This window comes from Oncorhynchus mykiss, chromosome 14, assembly GCF_057628025.1.
Source record: "Oncorhynchus mykiss isolate SJ-2025 chromosome 14, ASM5762802v1, whole genome shotgun sequence".
NCBI classification, from domain to species: Eukaryota; Metazoa; Chordata; class Actinopteri; order Salmoniformes; family Salmonidae; genus Oncorhynchus; species Oncorhynchus mykiss.
Window position 1 is genome coordinate 5,911,753 of NC_143035.1, and position 13,332 is coordinate 5,925,084.

Below are 13,332 nucleotides of genomic sequence, written 5' to 3' on the forward strand. Positions count from 1 at the left end.
ATCAACATATAAGGAAGAGAGAGAGAGAGAGTTGAGGATAAAAATAAAGAGGATACATTCTTGGAGCATAAAATTTAAGAAGATAGAGACCTTCAGGGTGAGGTAAAAGGCAGGATGAATGATGGGAAGATAACAGTAGATATAGGGAGGAGAGGAGGTAGAGAAAGACAGGGAACAGAGGGGTACACTCTTAGAAAAATGCTATCTAGAACCTAAAAGGGTTCTTCGGCTGTCCCAGTAGGAGAACCCTTTGAAGAACCCTTTTTGGTTCCAGGTAGAACCTTTTTGGGTTCCATGTAAAACCCTTTCCACAGAGGGTTTGACATGGAACCCAAAATGATTATACCTGGAACCAAATAGGGATTTACCTGGATCCAAAAAGAGTTCTCCTGAGGACAGCCGAATAACCTTTTTGGAACCAATTTTTCTTATAGTGTAGTTGTTCTTCCCACTTAAAGAGAGCACAAACTGGTTGATAGAGAACCCCCCCCCAAAATTGCAGGGACATGGTTGCCCCTGTCTGTCTGCCTGCCTGCCTGCCTGCCTGCCTGTCTGTCTGACCCAGTCCTTCTACTCTTTAATATTCTACAGCATTCCCTTATTCCCTGCTTTCCAAGAATAACACAGCCAGATATGACGTATGGGAGGACAAGGAGAGTGACAATGTGGGTGTGTGTGACTCTCTGTGTCTGATGTGATTATGTGTGCATTCTACATGTGTGAGAGAGAGGTCAAGTGAAAATGTGTGGTACGTCTGTATGTGTGTGCACATCTGTGATTGTGTGCATGCGTTAATGTGCAATTCTGTGTGTGTGTGTGTGTGTGTGTGTGTGTGTGTGTGTGTGTGTGTGTGTGTGTGTGTCAGCCTGGAGGTGACATGGCCCCTCCAGCAGGTCAGATCACACTCTGTCCCTTCCAGCTGGTTGCCACGGCAACATCATCCCAATTTGGGCCGGTTGACCCCCAGGTGACCCTGACACCCCGGGCCCCACTCTAATGAGACATTTACATACAGACGCACACATGGATGCACCCATACACACACACTGCATGGTATTTTCCAACCTGTAGACTTTGACGTGAGCGGTAATTTCTCATATTTCGATGGACCGCTTTTCGTAGAGTCGCCTCACATCAGATGAACTTGGAAGAGGCTACCACCAAACATTTAGCGCCGTGCTTTTACATGACCATCCATTCTGGTCTGGATTTGAGCAGCTTTATTACCGTTCTGGTTAGCGAGTGTATCACCGTCATGGTTTTCGACAGACGGTCATTTTATCTTCGCCCTCGATGTCTGCCTCGTTGAGGGCCTCTCTTTGGCCTCCTCCTCCTCCTTCGGTCTCTCTCTCTCTCTCTCTCTCTCTCACCTCAGACTTTTTGCTGATCTGCTGTTGGATTATTTGATTCGTGATTCTTCCTATGTTTGTATTATTATTTAGGAACACTTTTATGTGAAGTCGTAGCTCATTCCATATTAGTGTTTAGCGTTGTGTTAGCTACATATCTTAGATTGTTCTGTTGACTTTGTATGTGCTTAATGCTGTGTTTTCTCTCTCTCTCTCTGATGCTCATTTGGCTGTTGTCTACCCTCGGCTTTTACAATGTTGCCGATACTTTTAGAGCCCCTTGCTCTGTGAATGAAGAGATATATATGACTGTTTCTCCCTCGTGCCTTGGGAGAAACCACACGCTTGCTCTGTAAATGCATGCGATAACTCTGCACATTTCGCCCCAAAACAACATGGGAGAATTTGGACTCTTGCGCTTACATGTCAAGACTGTTCTCTTGGTGCTTAACCACGTTTCTGGACTTTGCACATCTCGTGAAAAAAATGTGGCGTTAAAGACTCTTGTGACTGTGGCTTGTCATTCAAGTGCTGTCTGTAAATCCGAATGTTGTAACCCCCGATCTAGACTTGCCATTATCTTGCTGCTTCTACTGTCTGGAAATGTGCAGTCTAATCCAGTCATTTTTGCCCCTACCGAATGAAGTAGTCAGTGTGGCCTGAAGTTTATGCATAAGACGTCTTCTGCCAAAGCTTGATTTTGTGAATATATGGATAAAAACTGCCGACCATGACATATGTATGCTTTCTGAAAACCAGGCTCAAAAAATCAATTACAATACAAAAATATTGGCATGAATGGGTTTCGACGTTTTTCGTGCAGATGGTAAATCTAAGGGTGGTGATGTTGCTGTATACGTAAAAGAAAAGTTCTCTGCAGTCGTTCTGACTTCTGTTACTAAACCTAAGCAATTTGAATATCTGTCTTTGAACCTAAACCTTGGCTCATCTTTAAATATTGTTGTATCGTGTTATTATAGACTGGTTATCACAGCATGTCAACTCTTAAGTTTGTCTTGATGGGTGATCTGAATCAGGATTGGTTAAATCTAGCTCTGATCAACTCAAAATTCTATGAAATCCCTGTAATCTCAGACAGATTGTCAACAGCGTATCTAGGTTGAATGCAAAGTATCCTCTGAAATCCTCCTTGATTGATTTGACCTTAACCAATGCTCCTCATCATTTTAATGCTTCTGGTATTTTTGCAAATAGCATAAGTGATCACTGTGCTATTGCCTATGTGAGAGTTGGCAAAATTCCTAAGCGATCTCCACGTGTCATTTAGTTAAAGAAACTGGAAGCAGTTTGATATTCAAGGTTTTTTACGTGATGTATTTAGCATTGAATGGAATAGAATACAATTAATCACTGATGTTGAATCAGCCTTTTCTTACTTCCACAACGCATTCCAGGTTGTGTGCAATAGGCATGCCCCTTTCAAAAAATTCAGGATTAAGGGCAGAGATAACCCTTGGTATACTGATGAATTTACTTCAATCATAATAGAATGAAATTCTATGTGGGCTAAAGCAAGATGGTCTGGTTCGGCGGATGATTGGATGGCTTTTAAATGTCTTTGAAATCTGGGTGTGGCTATGAACCGAAAACTGAAAGCAGACCACTACCTTAAATCTATTTCAGATCATTTAAATAATCCCACCAAATTTTGGCAAGTAGTGAAAGGTTTGGAGTGCAAAAAAGATACACCGCTTCCTAAACAATTGTTGGTAGACACTGAGAGAACCTCTATTCTGAAAGCCTTAAATCAGCATTTTCTAGATGCAGGCAGTTTATTTGAAAAGCTTAAAGGTCTAAGTGAGCCCCCTGTGAATTTACCTGACACCCCTGTGCACTCCTTCGCCAGGTTTTCCTTCTCACCCTTCTCTGTTTCAGATGTGCGCAAAGCCCTGAAAGAAATTGATAGGGAGAAATCCCCGGCTCTGATGATCTAGACCCCCGCCTACTACACTTAGCTGCAGACATCATTGCTCCCCGTAATATTTTTAACCTCCGCTTGATGGTAAGGAAATCCCCAAGTTATAGAAATCTGCTTTTGTAAAGCCTCTCCTGAAAGGTGGAGATCCTTCGCTACTTGGCAACTATCAAAACTGTCTAAGTTACTGGAGTCCTTAGTTAGTAGGCAGCCTACCAAAATGTTAATTTTGTACAACAACATTGGGGATCATATTGAGACAGTGGGTGTTCATTTTTATGCAGATGATACTGTTCTTTACTAAAGTTGTAGTAGTTTATCTTTAGCATTTGAAAAGACCATTTGACACCATTACCACAGAATCTTTATGATTTGAAGCTGGTTCTGAATTCGGGAAAAAAAAATGCATGGGATTTTCTAATGCCAGGCATGTTAATAATCATGTCATTGCAACATTGGTTGAACATACTATAGAGCAAGTCAAAGACTACAAATATTTGGGAGTGTGGGTGGATGACAAGCTGAGCTTCACTGTTCATGTGGAGAACTTAATAAGGAAGCTCAAGCTGAAAATAGGTTTTTATTACCGGCATAAGGCCTGTTTTTCCTTGGAGGCCAAGAAAGAAGGTGCTGGTACGATGTACAGTTGAAGTCAGAAGTTTACATACACCTTAGCCAAATACATTTAAACTCAGTTTTTCACAAATCCTGACAGTTAATCCCAGTACAAATTCCCTGTTTTAGGTTAGTTAGGATCAAAACTTTATGTTAAATGTCAGAGTAATAGTAGAGAGAATGATTTATTTCAGCTTTTATTTCTTTCATCACATTCCCGGTGGGTCAGAAGTTTAAATACACTCAATTAATATTTGGTAGCATTGCCTTTACATTGTTTAACTTGAGTCAAACGTTTCGGATAGCCTTCCACACACTTTCCACAATAAGTTGGGTGAATTTTGGCCCATTCCTCCTGACAGAATTGTTGTAACTGAGTCTGGGTTTGTAGGCCTCCTTGCTCGCACACACTTTTTCAGTTCTGCCCACAATTTTCTATTGGATTAAGGTCAGGGCTTTGTGATCTCCACTCCACTCCAATACCTTGACTTTGTTGTCCTTAAGCCATTTTGCCACAACTTTGGAAGTATGCTTGGGGTCATTGTCCATTTGGAGGACACATTCGCAACCAAGCTTTAACTTCCTGACTGATGTCTTGAGATGTTGCTTCAATATATCCACATAATTTTCCTTCCTCAATGCCATCTATTTTGTAAAGTGCACCAGTTCCTCCTGCAGCAAAACAACCCCATAACATGATGCTGCAACCACCGTGCTTCACGGTTGGGATGGTGTTCTTCGGCTTGCAAGCCTCCCCCTTTTTCCTCCAAACATAAAGATGGTCATTATGGCCAAACAGTTCTATTTTTGTTTCATCAGACCAGAGGACATTTCTCCAAAAAGTACGATCTTTGTCCCCATGTGCAGTTGCAAACCGTAGTCTGGCTTTTTTATGGCGGTTTTGGAGCAGTGGCTTCTTGCTTGCTGAGTGGCCTTTCAGGTTATGTCGATATAGGACTCGTTTTACTGTGGATATAGATACTTTTGTACCTGTTTCCTCAAGCATCTTCACAATATCCTTTGCTGTTGTTCTGGGATTGATTTGCACTTTTAGCACCAAAATACGTTACATCTCTAGGAAACAGAACGCGTCTCCTTCCTGAGTGGTATGACAGCTGCTTGGTCCCATGATGTTTATACTTGCGTACTATTGTTTGTACAGATGAACATGGTACCTTCAGGTGTTTGGAAATTGCTCCCAAGGATAAAACAGACTTGTGGAGGTCAATAATTTTTTTTCTGAGGGCTGATTTCTTTTGATTTTCCCATGATGTCAAGCAAAGAGGCACAGAGTTTGAAGGTAGGCCTTGAAATACATCCACAAGTACACCTCCAATTCACTCAAATGATGTCAATTAGCCTACCAGAAGCTTCTAAAGCCATAACATATTTTTTGGGAATTTTCCAAGCTGTTTAAAAGCACAGTCAACTTGGTGTATGTAAACTTCTGACTGTCTGGAATTGTGATACAGTGAATTACAAGTGAAATAATCTGTCTGTAAACAATTGTTGGAAAAATGACTTAAACGAGTTTTAATGACTCCAACCAAAGTGTATGTAAACTTCCGACTTCAACTGTACATTACTGGCGGCTTTAGATTTGAGTGATGATCTATATATGCAGGCCTCAACAACTACCCTGAGGTTCATTACCAATCAAAAACGTCTAATACATCATTGTGATCTCTACAGCGCCTTTTGCTGGTCGTCATTGACCTTGCGTAGGCTTAAACACTGGTATACACTGACTTAGTATTTAGTCAGCCACCAATTGTTAAAAAGATGAGAGGCCTGTGATTTTCATCATAGGTACACATCAACTATGACAGACAAAATGAGAAAAAAAATTCCAGAAAATCACATTGTAGGATTTTTAATGAATTTATTTGCAAAAAAATATATATATAATAATAATAATATATATATAATAATAATAATTAACTGGTTGAAAAACTGAATCAGGTTAGTCACAACTGGGGTTTGATTGAAAACCTACAGGAAGTTAGCTCTCCAGGTGCATTGTTGGAGAGCCCTGGTTGTACACCATGTGCATCTAGGGCTGGGCAATATGGCCAAAATACTATATCACATAACTGGATTTTTCTCATTTTTTAAAAATGTTTCTTAATAATAAAAGTTCTTATTATGCTTTATGGGTAGTGAATGGACCTAGGACGGCAACAATATTGCTTCGCTGTTATACCAAAAACAACAGAAGACAAAACTGACAGTGAAGTAGTCTTATTTTTGGAACATTGCATGGGAATTAAAGTCCTCTTTTGTAGCCTCTTACTCTGTTACTCAACCAATGTTTGCCATTTGCCTAGTTATTTATCATTCACACACTGTCACGTTTATTTTTTTTTGTATGCCTCTATTTAAAAAAAAAAAAAACTTTCCTTACAAAGTTATTATTCTATGGCTTATTTGACTGCAGTCTACGATCGCCACTAGGAAGTCGCCTGATTCCTTGGGGTCTTTAGAATTGCATAGCCTAACGTTAACGCTGCTAGCTCAATGCAGTGTTTCACCAGTTTGTCCAGTATGGGAAACCACAGTTTGTCATGTGGATGCTTGATAGTAACAACATAGAGTAACGATATCTTTTGTAACCAGCCTAAAGATTGTTTTAGTGTTTACAACGGCAGCTTGGGTAGCAAATTAGCAAATAATATCAGACTGCATTTTCCAGCTAGCATTTTCATCACCTAGTACGCATGCCCTGATGCCTTCCTCACAGCAACATTTTCAGGCATTTATATGAGGTGGGAGAGTTAGTAATGTAGGTTTACAGGAGTTTAAATCTGGTCGGGAAGAGAGAGATCAGGAGTTTTTCAGACATGCACACACACATAACAGTGTGCGTTCCCTGCAGTTCACGTCAGGCAACTTGAGACGCTGTTCATTCCCGGGTAAGTTTTTTGTGAATACTCAACCCGATCATGCTGGGTTTACAGAGCCCTTCAAGTCGTCTGAACACCAATCTGTTCATTTCCCAATGTTCATGCAGGGTGTGCCGAAGCGTGTATGTGTGACATGCCATTAATAACTTCCCGAAAAGTGATCTGGAATTTTCAACCCAGAAACTTGTCTTCTCATGCAGTGACACACACAAACACACACTCCTTGTTCAACACACGATAACGCCGGGGTACAGATTTGAGACCCCACACTGAGCGCTCCTTTTAAAAACAGACTTTTCTGTCACATTCAATGCCTGGACACACACATTTTTAGACACATTGAGAAAGAGTGAAGGGCCCAGGCTAGATGTCATTATTGTGGACAACGTGAACTGGATAGAGTGAGCGTGTGCGTGCATGTGTGTGTGTGAGCGCGAGCGTGTGCACTTTGTGTGTGTCACCTACAAGTAACTAATGCAGGACTAGAGGTGGACCTGGCACAAAATCCTTATTATCAGATTCATAATATAAGCAGGTCCTGCTTCAACACTTAATACTGTTAGAAGAGGGAGAGATGATGGAGAGAGAGGGAAGAAAGGGAAGGATGGAGAGAAGGGGCAAGAAATTGTTAAGCCAGGCTTGCTTTATCAGTCACACACACTCACATGCACGCACCTGCATGCACACACACACGCGCACACACACACACACACACACACACACACACATGCACACACACATGCGCACACACACACACACACACACACACACACACACACACACACACACACACACACACACACACACACACACACACACGCACTCATTCACACACACACACACACGCACACATGCACACACATGCACACACACACACACACACACACACACACGCGCACACACACACACACACACACACACACACGCACTCCTGTGCACACACACACACACACACACACACACACACGCACGCACGCACACATGCACACACATGCACACACACACACACGCACACATGCACACACACACACACACACACACGCATACACACACAGACACACACGAGCAGGGAGGATGAGCTGGTTATTAAAGGTCCAACGCAGCTATTTTTTATCTCAATATCAAATTATTCCTGGGTAACAATGAAGTAACTTACTGTGATTGTTTTCAATTACAGCTTTTTCCAACTGCTTACACACTTTTTCAAAACTGTCTCCTTTTTTTCAAATCTCTACACACAATTCCCCAAACTGCACACACAAAATGCAAAATGCCTCACATCTCCTTCAAAATGTAACACTGCATTCAAAATGCCATAAACACATGTCAGAATGAAGCATTTGCATCAAATGACAAACACTGCTTTCATAATAGTACATTTTTTGGATATACCATGTCAACACTGTTGTTCTAAATCTAAAGCTCTTTGGTCTTTCATAGGCTTATATCTACATTTCAATACAATGTTCTACAGTGAAAGTCATCTGCTGAGAGGGGTAACAAGTACACTGTAAACACCAATACAATGTAGAAACAGAAAATATTTATTAGACCAAACATTACTGTTGTATACAGTAGCATACAACAAAACCATAAACATATGTAAACCAAAAGTATATTCTTTAGAATACAGTAAAGAACACAATTGTGTGTGTGGGGTCCCGGGGGGCAGTCCAGGAATTGGTAGGGGGGGGGGGGGGGGGGTCTGGCCTGGGTCTGGCCACAAGACTTCGTCCACATCACAAGATAGGTTTTCTCTTGCCAAACATTGAGGGAAGTATCTCCTAGCATGGCGTATCCAACCTTGGACAGAGGCAACCTCTATGTCCCCACATGCTTCCTCCATTGCCTGGAGAAGCGGCATGCGGGCATAGGGTTGGCAATCATACACTTTCCAGCGCCAGGCTGAGAAGAATTCCTCTATGGGATTTAGAAAAGGTGAATATGGGGGTAGGTACAAAACTACAAATTGTGGATGGGTGGCAAACCAGTTTTGGACCAGAACAGCCCGGTGAAAACTAACATTGTCCCATAAAACCACAAATCTAGCAGGCTCCTGATCTGGATCAGGGACAAGCATTGTGTAAATTGCATCCAGAAAAGTGAGCATATGGCCGGTGTTGTACGGACCCAGTGTGGCATAGTGATGGAGGATGTGCCTCTCTCATGGTCAAACGGTGGTTGATCACATGATCAACAAGTGTTGCCCTAATCTCATCAGAGATGGCTCTCCTTCATTTTCTTCTTTGTCCTCGTCCTCTTCTTCCTCTTCCTCTCCCTCCTACTCCTCTTGCTCTCTGTCCATTGTTGGCATCCATTGTTCAAAACAGGCAATCTGACCTTTGACCTATTTATAGGCCTATACTACAGTAAAGCAGTGATTGGTTAGTGATCAGTTAAGCTATTAGTGTTTGCACATGTGAGGAGTGTGTGTGTGTGTGACCTGGTGAATAAGTGTAGCATTTTGATTGGTTGTGTTTGGAAAAGGAAAGCAAGTCACTTCCTGTTAGATTTGTGTGTTTTAGGTAGAGAATTGTATGTAGTGTTTTGAAAAAAGTGTTTATTGCAATTGACAACTGAGTCAAAGGCTGAGAAATAGCTTATGGTTTTGGATATTTGGTGTGTAGTTTTGCACTTTGAGTGAGAGGTTTCAAAAATCGTGTGACATGAAAAGATTTTGTGTGTAAGCAGTTGGAAAAAACTGTAAAATGGTAAAAAAATAAACAAAAATAGCTTCTTAGCAAAGAGCGTTTCCTCTAGCAAGAATTGTCTGGGAGTAGTTTGAGTGGGGAGGAGAAAAGTGAAAATGAGCTGTTATTGGCAGAGAGGTTTGAATCTCTCTTTCTTATTGGCCTATTAAATAATGACGTCACCATGGAAGGCCAAAACTCCATTCCACCAAAACAGACTGAAATTTCAGGTGGTCTTTTCAAACAGGTTTTACACAGTATTATTCCAGCCTCATAGTGTGGAAACACAGGTAAATACATGTTTTTGACTGCACTGGGCCTTTAACACGATCCAGCCATCTCTCTCATCACAATTACGTCTCAGTATAAAGGTCTCCCATCAGTTAGACAGGGAAACAGAGTGTCCTCTACAATGGCATCAATAAGCAGACACTTCTATGCAGGAGATTACCACACAATGGATTTCACCGAAAGGCTAAATATCTGCATCTTGGGAATAATGGAAATGGATCTCCCTCTCCCTCCATCTCTCGCTTGCTTACACTCTCTCTCGCTCTAGAGCTCTCTTTAGCTCTCTCTCTCGGACAGTGGGATTGGACAGATTTTAGGGAGGAATATTGTGTGAGACTCTGGCACTGATGCTCCCTGTCCTCCTGCCCTTGACCATGTGTGTGTGTGTGATTATGTGAGTGTGTGTCCTGGGACTTGGACGGAGAGGGAGAGGGGATGGAGGTGGGTGGGTGTGAGAGAGGGTGGATCAGGGCTGCCCCATCGATTACTCCTCTTTTCCCATGGACCACTTAAAGAAGCAGATCAATGGCCTTTTGCATTTCTCTGTCATGTTGTTTTTCTCCATTCTCCTCTATGATTGGGCTGCTTCTTGCTGATTGGGCGTGGAGTGTGTGGGTGTGTGTGTGCATGCTCTGGACCGTGTACTGTTGTAAATGATTAGATATTACTGCACTGTTGAGCTAGGAACACAAGCATTTCGCTACACCCGCAATAACTTCCGCTAAATATGTGTATGTGACCAATACAACTTGATTTGATGTTGATTTGACACACACGCACCGAGACATTCCAGTTGAACCCCTCAGACAGGATTAAGTGGTTGCCGTGGGAGCTGTTTCATGTCCAGCAGAAAGACCGCCCACCACCTCTCCTCTCTGACCCCTAGCTGTCTCTCCATCTGTCTCTCTCTCTCTCTTTCTCTTCCTCCAATTTCTTTCTCTCCTTCCTTCCCTCTCAATGTACACCTTGACTTTCTGACCTTTAGTTGCCCGACAGGAAGAAGAGCGGCAGGACGAAGGGGCGTAGGTGCGGTTCACCTCGCACCTTGCAGGGGTCTAGAGCATCCCTGATAGTATACAGATAGTCTGGCTAGCTGGCTAGCTGGCTGGTTGGCTGGCTCATTGTAGCTTTGAGGCACTCTGGTATGCTTGCCTAGTGGGCTAAGCTAGTTAGAATAGGGGTGACCGCTTCACATGGCATGGTTTTTCAGATTAATTATATATAACTGGGGAGCAACAGAAGTACTTGGGAGCAGCAGAAACAAACAGGAATGGAATTGTGTATTGGGTTGTGGGTATTATCCATGTACGTTTTATAGGATCTCTATGGTGTTATCTCTGTGTACTTAACACAGTATTTTCAAGTATATCTAGCGGATAACAATGTCTGCTGAACGACTGGCCTGAATAAAAGCAATATCAAAAATACTCCACATAGTCACACAGCTTGCACTGTACAAAAAAAAACATATTTACACAGGTGCACCTTGTACTGGGGACAATAAAATGGCAGACAGCGAGTATGGCGAGCGGTTTACTGATGTCAACGTTGTGACCAGAGTGCCCCATGGTGGCGCTGGGGGTATGGTATGGGCCGGCAAAAGCTATGGACAACGAACACAATTGTATTTTATCGATGGCAATTTGAATGCACAGAGATACCGTGACGAGATCCTGAGGCCCATTGTCGTGCCATTTATCCCCCGCCATCACCTCATATTTTAGCATGATAATGCACAGCCTCATGTCGCAATGATCTATACACAATTCCTGGAAGCTGAAAATGTACCAGCTCTTCCATGGCCTGCATACTCACCAGACATGTCACCCATTGAGTGTGTTTGGGATGCTCTGGATCGACATGTGCAACAGAGTGGGACAACATTCCAACTCTATACGAAGGAACTGTGTCATGCTGCGTGAAGCAAATGGTTGTCACACAAGACTGTTTTTTAAAAAGGTATCTGTGACCAACAGGTGCATGTCTGTATTCCCAGTCATGTGAAATCCATAAATAAGGGCCTAAAGAATTTATTTCAATTGACTGATTTCCTTCTATGAACTGTAACTCAGTAAAACCTTTGAAATTGTTGCGTGTTGCGTTTATATTTTTGTTCAGTGTATTATAGATTACGCAGGTACCATGTTTGACCGTGATTGTTTTTAGCGGCTCCAAACTCCATTTGAGGATGTGTGTGTGTGTGTGTGTGTGTGGTTTAAAAAAAAATCTGTATTTTGTATTATTGTCTCATTGTGAAGTGATGACATTTTCTAACTCTAACTCTCCAATTGTAAGGCAACCAGCTGCAACAGGATAGTGAGGGTTTTGTTTTTCTTTTTTTTTGTCTTTTTAGGGGTGGATCAGCTTAACATTGTGTGAATTGTGAATGTTGCTTCCATCAATGTAATTATCTGTGTCATTTCCACTCCCCCATATATTTTTTGGGGTAAATATATCCATATACATACACGCATGCATACATGAACACATACAGTATATACATACACATACCTATATAGACACACATACTTTTTTTTAGAATATACCTTTATTATTCCCCGCAAACCCTACCACCCTTCCCCCAATTGGAGAACCAATAAACACTTCGGCTTCTACCTTCAGTTTATATATCTTATACATATTTTACAGACACAATCTATTTTACAATCGTTATGTTTTGTTTGTTTTTAGTCCTTCCTCTATTTCTGATGTCCATCCAGTTTGATGTATATGTGTAACTGTGCTATTTTACAAAAGTTCTGAACCTATATACATTTTACAGACCCTGTACGTTTCACATTGTTTATCTTGTTATTAGTCCCACCCTTCAGCTCCATTCAACCCCTCCCATCTATCTCTTAACACCAGCCATTTTGGATTTCTATTTGCCATATATTTTTAAACTGTGCAGTGATGCTTCACAAAAGTATTGAGCGTTTCTATTCTCATAGCTTCTACAGATTGTAAATTAAAAAATACATTTTTGCTAAAATAATTATTATATTATTGATTGATTGACTATGGCTTTTCATATCACCCAGTATTGCTATCTGCAGCATTAGTTCTAGGCAAATGTTGCAATTCTTCAGCCATACCTGTGACCAAAAACTAGCTACATATGGACAATACCAAAATAAATGATCTAAAGACTATGCCTCCTCATAAATATAACATTATTTTGGTTGCAAGAATTTTGTATAGCAATTTAAATTTGAAAATTCTAAGTTTTGAACTCACAGGATTGTGAGTTTGATCACAACATGTTCTTGTTGCACAACCTCACAACAAAAAGTATTTGTGTGAAAAGTTCAGGGGCGCAACTTTCACAGGGGACGAGGGCATCATGTGCCCCCCCACATTCTGAAATTCCATTTTTGTCAATGGCATGCGATACAAAACAAGGCAGGGGTGTGCTTTAGGACCATGCAGACGCCTCCGAGCGGGTCGGGTAGGCTTTGGAGTGTTTATCCTACAAAAAAAGTTATAATAATTATGTCCCCCCAGTTCTAAAACCAAAGTTGTCCCCCCTGCTTACAATTGTACATTGA

At 41.6% G+C, this 13,332-nt stretch overlaps 1 protein-coding gene across 2 annotated transcripts in view; it reads right to left on the reverse strand.

The window, feature by feature from the left end:
• LOC110488609 (A disintegrin and metalloproteinase with thrombospondin motifs 2) overlaps nt 1–13,332 on the reverse strand; it is a 205,281-nt gene that overhangs the window by 27,939 nt on the left and 164,010 nt on the right. The gene's annotated exons all lie outside the window — the stretch shown is intronic.